The sequence below is a fragment of the Crocuta crocuta genome, unplaced genomic scaffold (genome assembly GCF_008692635.1).
Source record: "Crocuta crocuta isolate KB4526 unplaced genomic scaffold, BGI_CrCroc_1.0 scaffold164, whole genome shotgun sequence".
Lineage (NCBI taxonomy): Eukaryota > Metazoa > Chordata > Mammalia > Carnivora > Hyaenidae > Crocuta > Crocuta crocuta.
Genome location: NW_027530016.1, coordinates 1,044,838 through 1,062,884, shown reverse-complemented (window position 1 = coordinate 1,062,884; position 18,047 = coordinate 1,044,838). Strand labels below are relative to the sequence as shown.

At 37.8% G+C, this 18,047-nt stretch overlaps 1 protein-coding gene across 1 annotated transcript in view; it reads right to left on the bottom strand.

The window, feature by feature from the left end:
- Positions 1-17,248, bottom strand: part of SLC8A1 (solute carrier family 8 member A1) — a 386,260-nt gene extending 369,012 nt beyond the window's left edge. Inside the window, exon 1 of the mRNA XM_077764224.1 lies at positions 17,179-17,248. The gene's annotated coding sequence lies outside the window, so the exon portion shown is untranslated. The remainder of the gene's footprint in view (positions 1-17,178) is intronic.
- Positions 17,249-18,047: the final 799 nt, after the last annotated feature.

Here is an 18,047-nt window from a genome sequence, read left to right as displayed (position 1 = left end):
AAAAGGTGACTTAAATTCACAGGAATTCTCTCCTTGTGCCCTTTTCGTTTTAAGTATCATTTGGTTTCTTTACTTAACTGAGACTTTTCAAGACTGTGCTCACGTCTCAACATTATTAATACTTTCAAGAGTAGCTACTCATTGTAATATTTCAGGGAGAGCAGAGAAAAGGTACACAGTGTTCTCTGACTGAGGCTTCCATCTGCCCTGAGGTAGATTGCAATGCTGCGTGAGACTATGGCCCTGAGACAGCAAAAAAAATGGTGAGCTAGAAGTAGAAGATCTGGGCTAAAATCCCACAAGATAGCCATGATTGTGGAAATAATAATATTCTAATGATAGCAACTCTTGTTGATTGAGTGCTTACTCTGTGTCAGGCATAGCACTGAGTGCCTTGCAAACATCCCATGAAGCTATTGCATCAACCCCGGACATCATCGGGATCTCTGTTTTACAGATAAGACAGTGAGGCTAAGGTGACATGCTGCTGGTAATTTATAGCAGAAACCGAATTCAAAATCAGGTCTCCCTGCTCAGTTCCACCACCTGTAAAACCAAGGTAAAATTTCCCTCATACTTTGCTGTGCTTAAATGGTAGTCCATGGGCTTTGTACACCAAAAAGATCTATCCATCTGTCTGTCTATGCCACAGCATTTGTGTTAAGGACCACATGACATATGGACCAGATGCAGAACTGAAAATGGACTCCTCATAAGGTGGGGTACAAAGCAGAAGAAAGTAGGAAGAACTTTCCTTCCCAGGGTCATGGTTCTAAGTCTTGTCACCAACCTAAAAGTCTCTTCTCCTTTTTCTGACATTCAAGCATTACTCCCAGGAGATGCCAGAGCAGCTTTTTTTTCCCCCTAGTGGTAAGGGGACTGTGGCATATTGCTGGAAGGGGAAGTGGGCTGGAGACTCAGTTTTACTTTGGGTTTAGAACATTGCAGTTGGAGTGAGAGGGTAGAAGTCTGGAGGGCCAAAGAGCAGGCAGGCTGTCCTCTCCCCTGAGACAAATGCAGCATTTAACTCTCAGGCTTCCACTCTCACAAGAGCTATTAAGTGGCTTCCTGACAACCTTCCTCTGTGGGGCTGGTCTCTGAGCAGGAAAAGGATCAGGTCTGTTGGCAGAATTCTCCCATAGGAACAACCTCAAAACTTTAGCCGATCAAATGCTTTTCTAAGTCCCCAAGGAGCCAATACAGTGTCACCTTATTAAAAAGCCAGTCCTCAGATTTTTATAGCCCAATGTGAAATGAGGGAACTCACTCACCTTCGCATGGTGATACACTTCTCATAACATCTATTTGTTATAGTAAAATACACTAACACAAAACTTAGTATCTTAACCATTTTCAAGTGCATAGTTCTGCGGTGTTCGTGGTATTCATTTCACTATGCACCCATCACCCCCACCTGTCTCCAGCATTCACGTGGATGGATAAAGCTGGAGAACACTATAGTAAGGGAAATAAGCCAGACACAGAATGGCAAATCCTTTATGATCTCCCCTACACGTGGCATAAAAAGCAAACAAACACAACACAGCAACAAACAAACCCCCCAAACCCAAACTCTTAGAAAAAGACATCAGACTTGTGATTCTGAGGCAGAGGGTGGGGAGGCGGAACTGGAAGAAGGTGGTCAAAAGGTACAAACTTCCAGTTATAAGACGAGTAAGTCCTGGGGATGCGATGTACGACGTGGTGACTACAGCTAACACTGCTGTATGGTGTATAGGAAAGTTGTCAAGAGAATAAAATCCTGAGAATTCTCATCGTGAGGAGAATTTTTTTCTTTTTTGTTTTATTCTTTCTTTTTACTGTATCTGTATGAGATGATGGATGTTAGCTGGATCTACTGTGCTGATCATTTCACAATATATGTAAATCAAGCCATCATGCTGTATGCCTTAAATTTACACAGTGATGTACATCAATTGTTTCTCAATAAACTTGGGGGTAGGGAGAGCTGGATACATAGTAGCATAGAGTAGAAAGGCAGTTACCAGAAACTGGGGGGAGAAAGAAGGGAGGTGTTTAAAAAAGGGAGGAAGAAAAGAAAAGAAAGTAGAATGGTGATTGCCAGGGGTGGAGGAAGAGAGACACTGATACACTTGTGACATTTTACATTGTGCCTTTAAGTCTGTGTTAAAAACAAATACACACAAAAATATTTTCCCCTTACCTATCAAGACACATTCAGGAGAACTTTGATGACATTAAATATGTATGAGGTTTTTTTTTTCCACCAAGAAACTGGTGAAAGTGTGTGGATATTTTACGTATAGCAAAGAAAAATATGCATCAACTAAATAGCATCAGTCACTTGGAATGTGCAATCATGCGCTGATGGGGCAGAGGCAATGTGCCTGCCTTTAAAGCACGTGGCTCATTGGAAAGCATGGAGAGATGGGTTTTTGTTGTTGCTTTAACCTTTGATTATTGATGTGGATTCTAAACAGAAACTTTAGTATTTCAGAAGGCAATAAGCACAGAATAATTTTGTTGTGAAGTTTTCAGATCTTTATTTGTTCCTTTCATATCCTCTAATTGTTTGTTTTTCTGAAGCTTCTGCTCATATACTGAATGCATAATGTTCTGCTTCTTCTTATAAATATGAATATATTAATCTATTCAAGACTGATTAGAACCTCCCAGATACCTAGCATCTCAATAAGCGTCGAGGACACAAAGATAAGTATCTTCTAGGTACTTAATGCATCTTCATTATGGAAAGTTCTAAGTATACACTGAAGGGACAACAGTGAAGGTTTGAAGGTAATGTGGTATATTTTGAGATGATTTGTGGGGAATGAGAAGGAGTCATGGATTCACAATTGCCTATTCCAATAGCAAAGGATGTCTAAGGATAAACTCAAAATCATAGATGACTGATGTCAATTTGGCAAAGGTATTGAACACAGGGTATCAATAACATCAGTGAAAAAGAAGCAAAAATTATAAAGCGTGGTAAAGCCTTATGATGGCTGACAGCTAGTTGGAATAAATAGGCAAAGATGCTAATCATGTTATAGAGAAACATGTGTTATACTAGACACAGAATAAGAATATCTACAAATCAGTAACAATGAAGAATTGGTAAGCAATGTTTTCTCCGATCTGGATTCGAAAACCCTGCCATTCACTACACTTCTACCATAGTTATACTTCTTGGTATAAGAATGTGGAAATGACAAGCCTGATGTTAAAATACAGAATTTCTATTTTGAAGCTGTACGGCCCAAAGACAAACCAACTTCAAAGAGATTCTTTCCATATGAAAAAGGATATTTCATAACATTATCTGTGTTTCTCCCATGAATACAATTTGACAGTTGTGCGGGACCTTTGGTAATCACCCAAGTCAAGCTCTTATTTTAAGATCAAAGAAGCTTCGATCCAGAAAATGAAAATAAGTTTACCGAGATCACAGAAGTGGGGTGTTGGAAAACAAGGCCTAGACCCCAGTTCTCTCGCCATCATAATCCAGCAATCTTTCCCATGTTATTTATGCCAATGGACAACCAATCCGTAGTTATGTTTTGACTGTGATGGAGTTTCCTCTTCTTCATTTTCTCTGTCCCAAGTTGGTGTTTTTTTTTTTTAATACACTCGACACTTATTCCCTTTTTGCAGCTCTGCGAAACTTCAGGTCAGACCTGATCCACCCAAATGTGTGTGCCTTCCCCTCTCTGCAGGCCTCTGCAATCACTACAATCAAATAGTTGAATCATTTGGCCCCAATTCGAATAACAGGCCTGACAGGTCTGGCGGTCCCACTGCCTTCGGTGACTCATCCTTTTAACTTGTAATTTCTTTCAGGTACCTGGACATTTTTGTTCCCAGTCCAACAGCTTTTTTGAAAAACATTTTTACTGAAAACACTAAAACTAAGCTCCAGATTCCAAAGTGGAAGCACAGGCATGAGAAATTAATTGGTTTAGGGACTAAATAAATTATAATCATGTAAAGCCAAATGGGACCTAGAGATTATTTAGTTTCACCTTCCCTTTGGCTGATGTTCAGAAAAGTTCATGTCATTCATTCATGAATATAATTTGTGCCAGCCACCAGCCGAGCTGGGATCAGAAGCAAGCACTTCTGTCTTTCTGTCTGATGAGCTTAGTTGTATTTTCTGAGGAAAATATGGAGAGAGAGGATGAAAGCAAATTCTTTGTCATTTGTCATGTTTTTAAGACTTCTCATCTATTATTTCATTTACTCACACACCCTCAACTGCAACGGAATCATTGTTATTATCATCCATTTACAAATGAGGATGTGAAGCTGCAATTGAAATGAGAAGTCATAGCACTGGGAGACGAGTTTTGATGCTAGATAAATGAACTTTGTACTCTGTTTGCTTTGAATAGAAACACTTTGATAAATAAAGTGGAAAAGTTATATATCATTTGATACACAATCTTATGATTGGTCACAGACATGATTTCTTCTGTGTTCATGGTAACAAAATCTGCCATTTTGAATGATGATTACCCAGATTGCAAGATATGGTGGAAAGAGCATAGATTTTTAATGTCAGGTAGACATACATTCAAATTCTAGCTTGTCGTACTTCCAATGTAGTAGCTCAACAAGTGGTAGTCATAATCCTTTTTATTATTATTCTATGCCTGAAAGAAAACTATCTGCCTTTCTGGGGGGTTTTGTTTTGATCATTTGTTTTGTCCTTTAGATTCCACATTTAAATGAAATTATATGGTATTTGTCTTCCTCTATCTGATTTATTTCACTGAAAACAATACCCTTATGGACTATCCATGTTGTTGCAAATGACAAGCCACCTTCTGAGGAACAACATATCCTATATTACATGTGCAAGACAAAAAAGAAGGGTCCAGGTCAGAACAAACTCTTAAAGCATGTTTGTTTTTTTTTTTTTTAATGTTTTTGCTTATTTTTGAGAGAGACAGAGCACGAGCAGGGGAAATGCAAGGAGAGATGGAGACACAGAATCTGAAGCAGGTGCCAGGCTCTGAGCTGTCAGCACAGAGCCCGATGTGGGGCCGAACTCCCACACCACAAGATCATGACCTGAGCCGAAGTCGGACGGCAACCGACTGAGTCGCCCAGGTGCCCCACTTCAAACATATTTTTATTTCTTTCCCATTTACACCTTATTTTTCATCAGATGACAAGGACTGGGGCAATTTATGTAAAAATGGAAAGCCATACCAAGAACAAAGAGTGGGTTTAGGAGCAAATCAGGGATGTATCAGTTAGTGAGTGAGAAACCAACATGTACATATGAAAGCCTTCCTACAAGTCTATTTCTCCATTGTTGCTCACACTTCTGACCATGAACTTTATAGCAAGAAGGCATTCCAGTGGCTATGAAGTCCAACTTCATCATCCCACAGAGAAAACAAGGTCTGGAAAAGATTAGTGACTTGGTAACTATTTGCTTTGTGACAGAATGGGATCTTGAAGACAGGACTTAGGATTTTGAGTGCGGTAGTTTTGCTCCCAGCCTCCAAGCATTGAAATCCATGCTTGTTTAAAGATTTGCTTCCTTCTTTGGTAGAGTTAGCCTTTTTCATAAAGGACTGTCAGCAGTTACAGTTAGATGCCAGTTGTTAGATGCCAGAAATTATTTGGTTCTCAAGCGGTATCATTTTATCCTTTTTAAAAATAGAAAGATCAATTCAGGCGCTACGTTCAGGTACCTGCAGCTTACTCATTATCATTTTTTCCTCACTGGCAAGAAATATTTTGGCTCTAATAAATGGAACAATACAAAACTGAAGTCAAGTTTTAGATGCTGTCTACGTTTTTAGATGTTATCTAAATGAGGTATCCACACTGGCCTAAATAAATAGATTATTTGACTAGGTATCCTTGGCATATCTACTTATGTACATTGTAAACTGAAGTAAGTTTCCAGATCCAAATGGAAGCACTACTCAAATGGTGTCTGCTGTTGTCAGATTAAAACCCATTTCTAAAAGTATTATCCAAAAGGATTTCAGAACCATCTAAAGACAGAAAATACCACTGTGTGGTAAGTACTTCAAACAGTTGGATCACGATCTGGATAAGGTTGCTAAAAATGCTAATGGAAGTTTCTCACCATCACCATGTGTCATTTTCCCCCCTAATAAACAAATAAACCTATGCTTGATTTTTAAAAAGCTATTCTCAGAATATTTATGGGTATTGGAACATAAGATAATGAAAAATAATATTCATCTAAAAGAGAAAGGTTTCAATTACCTTCTCTTCCCTGTAAATCCTCTCATTTTGAGGCTGGTGATAGCTTCTGAGATTGGTGAGTTTGGATAGCCCTACAATAAATATACTACATTTTTAAGTTAATCAACCACCAAAACCCACACATCCTTCAACATGTGAATCAGTAATATTACAAGAATCTGTTTATTAGTTTGTCAGGTGGACCTTGGGATATAAAGAACCAGTAGGATTCTTACAATTAACAGTTTGGAGGTAAATGAGGAAGGACAGGCCTCCTGCTTGGGCATGTGGAAGACACAAGACACATAATTCCTTAAAGAACATTTTCTTCTAGTTCTCCATCCAATGAGAATTATTCATTTCATTATTCACTGAGTATTTATGGACTACACCCGCTGTATGTCAGACACTGTGTCAAGCCTTTCATATACCAAGGTGAGGAAGATAAGTACATGCCCCCAAGTTGCTTAGAGTCTAATGAGGAGGCAGCAAAACACACACTGACAATACTAAGTATGATCATGGAGATCTATGTGGGGTCTAGCAGGAGCACAATGGAAGAAAACAGATCAGAATAGGATAATGGGGGAGGGGCATTAAGGAGGGAATGGTTCTTGTTTTGAGTCTTAGAGCAAGGGCGGGGTTTGTTAAGTGAAAAGAGAAACGAACACTGAAGAAAGAAGGTAATGAACATGTAAGAAAATGGAGATCAGAGCTACTTGAGACCGTTTTAGTGAATCACAAATAGTTTGGTAAAGCTGGGACAAAGGATGTTTATTAGGCTGATAGAGGAGGACAAGGCTAGAGACATAAGCAGGTCTATGATTTCAAGGGTCCTTGGTACTAACCTAATGACTTTGGATTTTATTCTGGAAGATTTAGGGATTCATTCAAAGGTTTTACATATGAGTGTGTCTGTTTGAAATTGTGTTTTAGCAAGACCATTTTGGCGACTAAGAGGAGAATAGTGGGAGCGGCCAGGCTGGAGGAAAGGCATCTCATAGCATGTTACTGAAATAAGTCATGTAATAGCTGTAAAAGGCAGTGGTGATAGATATAAGAGACATTAAGGAGACACGAACTATCGAATTTGAGGACTGATTTGTTGTGGTAGAGAGACAGTCAAGGAAAGGAGTCTCAGCTGACTTTTTGGTTTTAAGGTTAATCAAAAAGTTAGATAAACCAGAGAGATCAGTCAGGTGGATATAAAAATGATGAGTTTAACTCTGAAAATATTAAGTGTGACTCAAGGTGTCTGCAGACATAGGTTGAATAGACGGTTGGATGTATGGATAGGAAGGTGGACAGTAAGCATTAGTAATGGGAAACTAGAGTCAAAGGTAAAAGTGATGGTAAGATAGCACCTGGTTGTTCCAAATTTGTTCAGATGCTTTGCTTAAGTAAATTACATACAATGTATGAAAATTTTTCAAAAGATAACCTTGAACCAATCAATAGCCTGAGGAACTCTGGAGATTGGAAGAGGGGCCACAAAATTGCTAATAAGCCAATATACTTTCAATGTTCAATGTCAAGTCAGTCTAACCTCATAACATGTGGGGATCTTAAACTAGCTGGACAGAGAAATGCTATTGGCACATGATTTCTGATTTTCATTAAGAGATTTTACATACCTACACAAAAGTGCTTTGGACCAAGCAGAGAAATATGGACTGATTGATAATGCAGTTAGGTGGAATCCGTACTAAACAACTGTGCTCAAAGATTGCTGACTCAGGACGGATAGAAAGTGAGTGGTATGCCGCATGGCATTGTCTTTGGCCAAATACTTTGTCAGAGTACCAGATAGAGATATAAAAGCCACTCTCACTATGTTTGCAATATATATCAAAGTTGAAGAATAAAAACCATCTGGGTGACATTTAGGATCCACAGAGATCTTAACAGATGAAATTTGATAGGGGTACATCTCAAGGGCCTGCACGTGGAACCCTTAAAATTACCTGCAACATACTTGTTGGCTGAGCTGTAGCCTTCAATCCCTTCAACACATCAACTAATAAATTAAAAAAAAAAAGAGACAGAGAGAGAGAGAGGAACAGGGGTTCCTGGGTGACTCAATTAGTCGAGTGTCAGGTTGTGGCTTGATTTTGGCTCAGGTTGTGATCTCACAGTAGTGAGTTCAAGCCCTACATCAGGCTTTGCATAGGGCATGGAGCCTGCTTGAGATTTTTCTCCCTCTCCTTCTGCCCCTCACTGGAGCGTTGTCTCTCTCTCTCTCTCTCTCCCTCTCTCTCTCTCTCTCTCTCTCTCTCAAAAAATATACAGAAAGAATCTAGTGCACATTCAAAGAAGAGTTTTTAGGCATTATACTCAGCTGGAATTCACACACATGTCATAAGAGGATCCATTGAATAAACTGGGACATAGAGAAAGTTTGAGGGAAATGTAGTCACTGCTGTTCTTCAGAGACTTCAAGGAATGTCAGTCAGAATAGGAATTATGTTCTGTAAGATTATAAGGACTAGAAGTAGCATTACTAGATACAAGTAGTTACCTTTCTTTATTAATTTCTGTTATGTACTTGCCCATAGTGGAGTGGATAGTAAGATTGACTCTGGAGCCAGATTTGTCCAGCTCTACTATTTATTCGCTGTGTGACCTTGGGAGGGTTTCATTAGTCCCTCCCTGTTTCATTTTCCTCATCAGAAAATGAGGATGGCAATGGGATCCAGCTCATGAGCTTATTGTCAGGATTTAATGAGTTAATACATGTAAATACACTGAGAAAAGTGCTTGGCACATAGAAATTGCTTTCTGTGTTAGCTACCATTGTTATTAGTAGCTATAGAAACATAGAGGGCATTTGCCCTTCACTCCCAAGGAAATACTGATAGAAAAAGAGATTTAGAGAGGTACTCTTTAAGCAACTTTTTAAAATTTATGAATTATTTGTAAGCCAGTGTCTACAAGTTAAAAATAACTTCACACACTTGATCACTTTAGAAAACTGACATTTTAAAATAATGTTGTCAATTTTCATAAATCTCCTTGAGTTCTAGGTGCTTCAATTAGCAAGTACTCTCTTTTGACATGCATGCAGTCTTTGGAAGGACATGGAATCAATCTATGCTCTTTGTTTTTGAAAATTGATCTGTATTTGAACCAGAGACACTTGGAGGCAAAGAACTTTCTAGAGATCACCCAGTAAAGCTCTTAGTAGGATAGGGAAAAGACTCAGGAAGAGAAGTCTTCTTTTAAGTCCTTCACTGGCTGTATGAACATCTGTCACCTTTGGGTTTGTTCCTCATCATGCCCTTTGGAAGCTGCCCCTTGCTCACCTAGCAGCAATTTCTATTTTGTGACCCCATCTCCTACACCACACAGGACCAAAATCTTAATAATAAGAATATATCATCCACAGGAGCTCTAGTAGTTTTGGCTTTCCTCATGTGATAGCAGCATCCCCACTGGGACACTGCTGAGAAATTTTCCTCTGTAGTGACTGCTGGTCTTAGGAGTCCTTGGGCCCTCTGACCTGTGGCTCCAGCCAGGAGAAGCTGTGGCCTCAGTTTCTTTGTGTTGCTAAGACCCTATCTTTGGGGACTGACTTCCCATTTATTCTGAGAAAAACACTTAAGCCTTGGACCTTACGGTTAGGCAAATTGTAAAGACGCATCTAATATTTTATTTTAAAATAAAACAGTTTAAGGGGCATCTGAGTGGCTCAGTCGGTTAAGCATCTAACTCTTGGTTTCAGCTCAGGTCATGATCTCACAGTTTGTGAGTTCGAACCCCACATAGGGCTCTGCATTGGCAGCACAGAGGCTGCTTGGGATTCTCTCTCTCTCCTCTCTCCCTCTCTCTCTCTCCCTCAAACTAAATAAATAAGCTAAAATAAAATAATATAAATAAAATAAAATAAAATAAAATAAAATGGTTTAAAACAGTAAGACCAAATAAAAAAAGAGAGAGAGAATGAGAGAGAGAGAGAGAGAGAGAGAATCTTTCATCCCCCTATGGATGCAGTGAGTGGCACAGGTTTTGATGCTACAACCAGGGAACCAAAGTATCAAAGGGACTTTTTCTATCTTCCCACTCTGCTTTAGTCTTTACCCTAAACCAAGCTCTTTACCACGAAGCAGCAAAGATGGCCATCATGATCTTTACACATTATCCTAATACATTCATATAGATTATTGAAGGGAACAAGTGAGCTTTGGGACATATGTTCTCTATATTATTTATTTTGTCTGTGTTCCAAAGAAAGCATGGGCCTAAATTTTGGCTTTGAGACCCAGGGATTAGCTAAGTATATAGCATTACCTCAATTTAGTTTCTTAATAATGAAAGGTTTGGGATCTGGTTTTTAGTATATGGTGTTTTTGTTTTTCAACACTCTGAGTTGCTCAGGAAGTCATATGATTTTATTTAATGAGTTATTATGGCTGTTTATTGTTCATATGGTCGTTGACTGTTGATAGTTTAAAAAATGTAAACTATTAGATTTATGGGGCTTGCAGGAACCCCATTTTTTGTTTGTCTTTAATCGTATTTGCTTTCCTTCTCCCCTACCTGCATCACAGCAGATATTTATCTTTTTAAGGCAAAAGGATATTTAAATTAATAGTAGCAAAATTATTTCTGGGGAAACAATCAGATAAATGATCTTGCCTGTGTGATAGAATAAAAATAATGTGGTAGAACATGGATTTGACCTCTAGTCTTCTCCACAAGCATGATAAAAAGAGGAAAAAGTTTCATCATATGCTTTTTTGCAAAATAAATAAATAAATAAATAAGTGACCAACTTCTGTATAATTTGTATTGCCATAATTAAAATACATTTCATTATAATTTTCAGAAAACTAATACATAATTCTACAATATTGCATGTTGAATTCCTGAAGGTCCCATGTTCATAAGCCTGATTTAAAATGCAACTTGAATGCCAAGTGCAGTTCTTGTTCTTCATTTTAGATTTATGAACTGGAATTTAAATGCAAATTAACATGTACGTGAAATGGGTCCCTGAATACAATACTAACTTCCATTTGAATGATTCTTATCTCATTGTATAATTTTTGTCTAACTCATCTTTGCTTCATAACAGGGAAGGATGGGGGGTAAGGATATAAAAATTTCGCTACTTATTTATTGAAAAATAATACGATAAAGAGAGGGGGAAGAGGATGGAATATAGTCACAAAATAATAATTTAACCTCTAGGCCTGAAAAATGTCCAGTCAATATTTTGGAAATGTTAGTTTATAAAGAACAGTCAATATTATGTCTTATTCAGAAATATGAACTGTTATTTAATAAATACTTAACATTAATAAATAATAGTAAATAAATATTGTTTCCTATTATACTTTCTTATTCAGAAACACTGTTTCAAATGGTTAGCTTACTCATTAAATGGATTAAATTAAATGAACAGTAATCTGAGAAGACTAACATGGTTTGCTTTTTTATCAGACACTATACTGAATACTTTTTGACATTAATTTTTTCACTCATTAATTTATTTGCTTCCATTTTTAAAAGGCCAAGAAACAATTGTGAGACAGTTAAACATAGAGATTAAGCACAGGCTTCAAATCCTGCCTCTTCTGTTTACTTGCTGTGTGACCTTGGGCATATTACTTAACCTTTCTGTGCCCCACTCTTTTTCTGTAAAATGTCTGTTTATCTTACAGAGCAAGTATCAGAATTAATAAATTAATATTTGTGACTTGCTTTGAAAGATACTTGGAAAATAATAGAGCTCAACACGTGTCAAGGTGGTTACTAGGAAATTTGTCCAGCATGACAATAAAATTCATAATTGGTAGTTAATAGATTTGACTAAATCTAGAACTCAGAGCTTTAACCAAAACCAAAACAAAACTTTTTATAGTATTTTATCCATATGGGTAAAACAGTGATAAAATTAGTTGAAATTTAGAAATAGTTTGTGAAAATTATAATTCTTTAAGTGAAATTCAAGTATAGCTTGCAATTGATAATGCCATTTCATAAATGATCACATCTTATCTGTAAGGGGGCAAACTACTGGACAGACTGAAGGCCTAGACTTATAATTACTATCATATATTATTACTACTTGGAATGTAATGCATTACTCTAAATAGAGCAACTATTCAATGAAGTCTTCTGTTTCTATCTAAAACACAGCTTGCTCAGAAAATGATTCAAGAAATGTTAACTGATGCCTTTCTCTTCCATGACGATATGAGTTCATTTTTGAAATTGCTTTTTCTGCATGTCTCATACTATTCATGAGTGAATATATATCTGTATATATTTTTGATATCTTAAATGACAGTTTCAAGGCTCACCATAAAATAGTTTAGAAAAGGTAGGAGAAGAATTCAATGTGCTCAATCATCAACCAATCAAAGACTATTTAATCAGTACCTCCCAAAGGCTCAGTTTTAGTGCTGGGTTGATTTTAGAAACGGAGTTGAAAGGCATTTAAGAATTCATATATATGCTTCTTGAAGTATGATCACTCTTCTGTTTAAAATTCCTAGTTTCAGAGGTATCCTCAGGAGACTGATTTGATATTGACATTGCTTACAAAGATGGTACCAACATTTATTGGTCATGATGCTAAATTCCTTGTTTACATTCTGTCACTTAATCCATTCAATGTGGTTATTGCTGTTATTACCCAAAATTTATAGAGAAGGAAATGGAGGCCTACAAAGATGGTGTTACCTGTCCAAGGTCGCACAGCCATGATGTACATTGAAGAGCCAGAATGAAACTCAGGTTGTCTGACTCCACCTACCATCATCAGTCAGAACTCTGATTGCTGCTTCCACCCACTATGTTGAATAGTCTTCTTTATTCTGGGCTGAAATCTAAGATTTTCAAATTTTATTTACTTACATTAAGCCCAGACTATTTCCTTGCAGGGTTGGGCAGCCCAGTCTTCATTTCCCACTTAACTGGAAGGAGTTTCTTGTGGCTCTACATATCCTCATCATATTTTGGCTACCATTAGTTTCTTATTCATATATTTTGATATGTGATAAATTAATATATCTTCCACATAAAATCACTCACCCTCTTTCCAAAGTACTTGCCATTTAGAAAGGCAAAAAGCAAAAAAAGGCAATGATTTGCCTATTCCTTAGAAAACTGTTGCTATCCAAAATTAACAAGCCCTTTCAGAAAAGACGGCTGTTTGATACTCGCTAAAATAGTAAACAATTTCATTTACCATCTATAATTCAGAGCCATAACGTCACATATACATATTTTTTAACCTTTCAATAATTGTGGCTAGCACACATAAATTTCAGGCTAAAGAAGTATGAGAGAGGTCACTAGATCCATATCAATCCTTTGATATAGAGAAAACTTTTTAAATATGCTGAAACTTGTAAAGAGGAACTCCCTGTCAGCAAAGACTACGTCGGTACAGCTTTCAAGGAAATCATCTCTTTGGGCAAGGGTTCATTTCTGATCTTCAGCTGTGGTTCTGTAACTCGCCTGTCAAAATAAATTGTAGTAGTTACCACTCTCTTATTGCAAAAACGAGTGGTTCTTAATCCTGGTTGCAGGTTTACATTTCACGGGGTAGATTTAAAAAGTAAACTACCTTGCCTGGACCCCATGAGCATATGTGGTTCATCAGGAGTGCAGTGTGGACACTACTTCTCCTGAGTGATTGTCACGTTAGAAGCATGGGAAGAAGTCAGCGAGGTAGGAGAGGCCATTTTCTCCTCAGCAGCACTAAGTGCCATGGGAATCTGTTCCCTTCTCATTACTTTATAAACCTTAAAACTACCTTCAAAATTCTTCGGTCACGGAATTCTTCTGGTATCTTGCCGTGACACTTGAAAATATGTAACTTTAAGCTTAAGAAATTCAAAGAAATACGGCGCAGGCAGATTAGCTCTAATCAGAAAGCCAAGTGATCTGGATTCTGGGGAACCTTCAAATCGTCAGTCGTCTGTCTGAGACCACTCAATGTCCCACAGTTTTTAATCATCTGAGAAATTTTTATTTCATGTCAAGTTCCCAAGGGGATTTTTATTTTTTTAATTTTTTCTTCTAATTTTTGTCTAAATCCTAGTTAGTTCACACATAGCGTATTATTGGTTTCAGGAGTAGAATTCAGTGATTCCTCACTTACATATCAAAGCCAGTGCTCATCATTAAGGAGCTCCTTAATGCCTGTCACCCATTTTGCCCATCCCCCACCCATGTCCCTCCTTCAAACCTCAGTTTGTTCCCCATCGTAAAGAATCTCTTAGGGTTTGTTTCTCTCTCTCTCTCTCTCTCTCTCTCTCTCTTTTTTTCCCCCAAGGGAAAAAAGTTTAAAAAGTTTAAAAAGGGAAAAAGTTTAAAAAGTAACCCAATGCTATCATTTCCTTGAAACTTAATGTCCTTTCCTGTGGATCAAAATACCTTCATACCTCTGGAGAAGTAAACCACTCCTCTTACTTTCATACAAGCTCCCCCTCCCCCGCCCTGAATGTTCAGGGAAGTTGTTCCCCATCAAAGCCCCTAAAAGCACTCCCTCTTCCTACTCATTGGAGCCCAAGTGACCTGGCCCAGAAGCTATTCTGTCTGGCATGGTCATATACACATAAGCCTCAAATCTGTGCTCTGTGTGTAAGATACTTCAACTTCTTTATCGTATTTGGTCACCACGAATCTCCTTAATATCTCAGCTAACTATAGCATAGAGCATCCAAGTCTTTTTTTTTCACATGAGGCTGTCGATACTATCACTTCTCTTCTCAAAATATGACCTCCCCAAGTTTTTCTACATGTATAGTCACAATGAGTGCTTCAGAAGTTATAGTCAAAAGGTCAAGTAGTTTAACTATTTGTCATTTTTTTCATAGATCTTTACATACCATTTAGAAAAATAGCAATAAGTCACTCTTTATTACATATACTACACTTCCTGAATATGCTTGCTAAAGACTAACAGGAAAGGACATTTCTCCTGAGGAATGTGCACTTGAAATGTACTTGGCAGTAAGCATATGAGAAAGCAGTCAATGACATCATATATGCATTGCATCTGGTCACAAATACCAGTGACATAATTTATAATAAATAACCTTTTACTTATTTAAAATTGCCCAGATTCCTGCTGTACTGTTCCTTTAGAAAAGCCGGTTGGTATGTAGTGTTTAGTTCAGTATTTTAAAGCCATCCTTTCGTAGGCCTGTTCCACTTTAGCTAAAGTTAAGACACCTTGTATGTGTTAGTTTAAAAAAAAAAGGCAAAGTTTATTGCCTGCTTCTTTCTCTCTCTCTCTCTCTCTCTGTCTCTCTCTCTCTCAGTACCAGAATATTAGTATTTTTAAGTGAATAAAATAGCCCATTTTGGAGATGTGCAAAGGGTAAACTTGAATGTGCTGTTAATTTCATATATTGTCAGGGTAAATAGGCATGAAAAGGAATAATTTGATGAAAACATCCATGCTTTAGTATTAAAATTATTTTAATAATGATGAAATTTTGTTATGGGAATAGAACCATGTTTTCTCTTTCTCTGCACATTTTTTTGGTATCATAAAATACTCATAATTTGAGAGAAGCTTCTCCATCACTAGCGTCATCGTGAATTGCTTTTCCCGCTATTTAACTTATCCAAAGAACATCTCCCTGGTCAGTAGTACAAGCCGTTTTATTATTTTCTTGTACTTGTTTATTAATCATTTTGCATATCATGTTGTGTCATCAGGAAAGGAAAACTCGCATCCAATTCTTCTTTCTTTTTTCCTTTCCTGCACTATCATAAGATTGAAAGCCTAAAGAACGAGAGAGTTAAAAATCTTGCTTGAAATATAGACGCATTATTCTCCACCAGAGAAATTCTGGATTTGCATTTCATTTCCTTGTGGTAAAATTATTTTGATTCAATTTTCAAAAAAATGCACACATTCTACATGTGTGACCAGTAAATTTTTCCCTTGATTTTTTTTAAGTGTTTGGCAATAGGTCACAGATTTTACCAACAACTTTCAAAGAACTGCTTTAATGGTCTAATTATTACAATTTGGTAATTAGCTAGAGTCGCATTTCAAAGTGTTACCGACACGATTTGGCGGAGTTAGCCAGTATTTTAGAAAATGACTAGAGTCTCATAGATACTACGATTGTTCTCGTATTCACGTTTATACTTTTACTTTGGACTCCTGAGACATACGGCTTTTGTGATTCGGCCACAACCTGCTATTTCCAACACATCCCTGACAGCTATAAGCATCTTTAGGGAAACGTCTGCTCAAGTTCCTGTTTCCAGTCGTCGTTAATGAAAAGGAAAGAAAAATGTTAGAGGTACTGAGAAACATCCAGTGCTTCAGCTGGTTTCAGCAATTTCAACTTGCGCAAGCCGTGTGTTTGTGAAAGCAACCCAAGAATCTTTGAACAGGATGTAATCAACCTCCGATCTGCTGAGAAACACTGCAAAAATGACTTCCCCTGCCAAAAATAATAATGTCGTTTACAGACAGCTCCTCTATGTCTAAGGAAGAAGTAGCCCCACGTGTGAGTTTATGCTGGCTTCGGGGGAGCAGGCAAAGGAAAGGTCAAATCCTACCTACCCCAGCCTAAAATACGCAGCATCAGAACCCACGGGGAGCGGTGGCTCATTTCATAGGTGCTGGCAATATCCGGGAGGGTTCGTATCCACAAAAATCCAAACGGTAAGTGACCCCAGACAAAAGGATTAGATTTGGCAGCAATTCTGTGCTGTCACTTTCCTCTGTAACCAAGCTGCCCTGTCTTTTGAAGGCAGAGCTGTTAAATACCTCTCAGTCACCAGCCCCAACCTAAATCAATCTTTCTTTCTTTCTTTCTTTCTTTCTTTCTTTCTTTCTTTCTTTCTTTCTTTCTTTCTTTCTTTCTTTCTTTCTTTCTTTCCAAATATCACTTGGCAGTTTCCCTTAAAGGACATCAAAGCTCGGGAGGGAATATTCATGAATGATCCTTTAGATAAGTTTCATCACAAAAGCCCTGCACCTACCTCTGTCAAGTCTGGGTGGCTCGGTCAGCATGGGCTGGAGTGAAAAAAGATCCGATATGATGGCTTCTCCGAATTTACCAGAAAGAAAGGACCTGAGATGCTTGTCCTTTAAGTGTCTCTAAACATGGTTTGCATAGCTGGATCTCTGCTTATCTGTGCCTTTCGGCTTTCGCTTCCATACATGGATCTGTTCCCAACAGTAACTCCAAGCTGTGGAAAAGAAGCTATCTGGCAGCTCTCCGCTTCATCCAACACATGGACGACAAAAATACACATATAGCGATCCTTCCAGCCAGGCCCATTCCCCATCCCGCTGTCCTGCCGCTATGCCTTTTTGGAAATATGCTTTCACATTGGCATTTCTACTCCCCAGACGTTTAGGGAACAGCCACTTCCCCCCGATTCCCACGTAGAGCTTTTAGGATGTGGGTTTGCTTAGCTTTATGAAAACAGAGGCACAGTTATAACTCCTTCCACGGTCTGGTCTTCATCCTTCAAGATTTTAGCGATAAGATATGTACAGGACCTGCACAATGTTTAGTGAATGGATGAATGTATAAATGAATGGCTGGACAAATGGATGTGAATTTGTACATGAATGAATATACACGTACTTAATGTATTTATTTAATTAAGAATAGCTGTTAACACTCTGAATTATTTGTCTTAAAGGATAAGGTAGCAGCGGAAGGTCAAAGTAATGAAAATTTCCAAGACAGAAGGACAGGCCAGGTTCTTCCTTAAAGAGCTTCTCATTGAGGATTTTGTGGCAATTCCTACTAAACTACCATCGAGCATACAGTCTGAGATTTAGAAAACTTTTTTTTAATGGTAAAGAATGTAAAATTGAATAGAATACCAATGGCCGC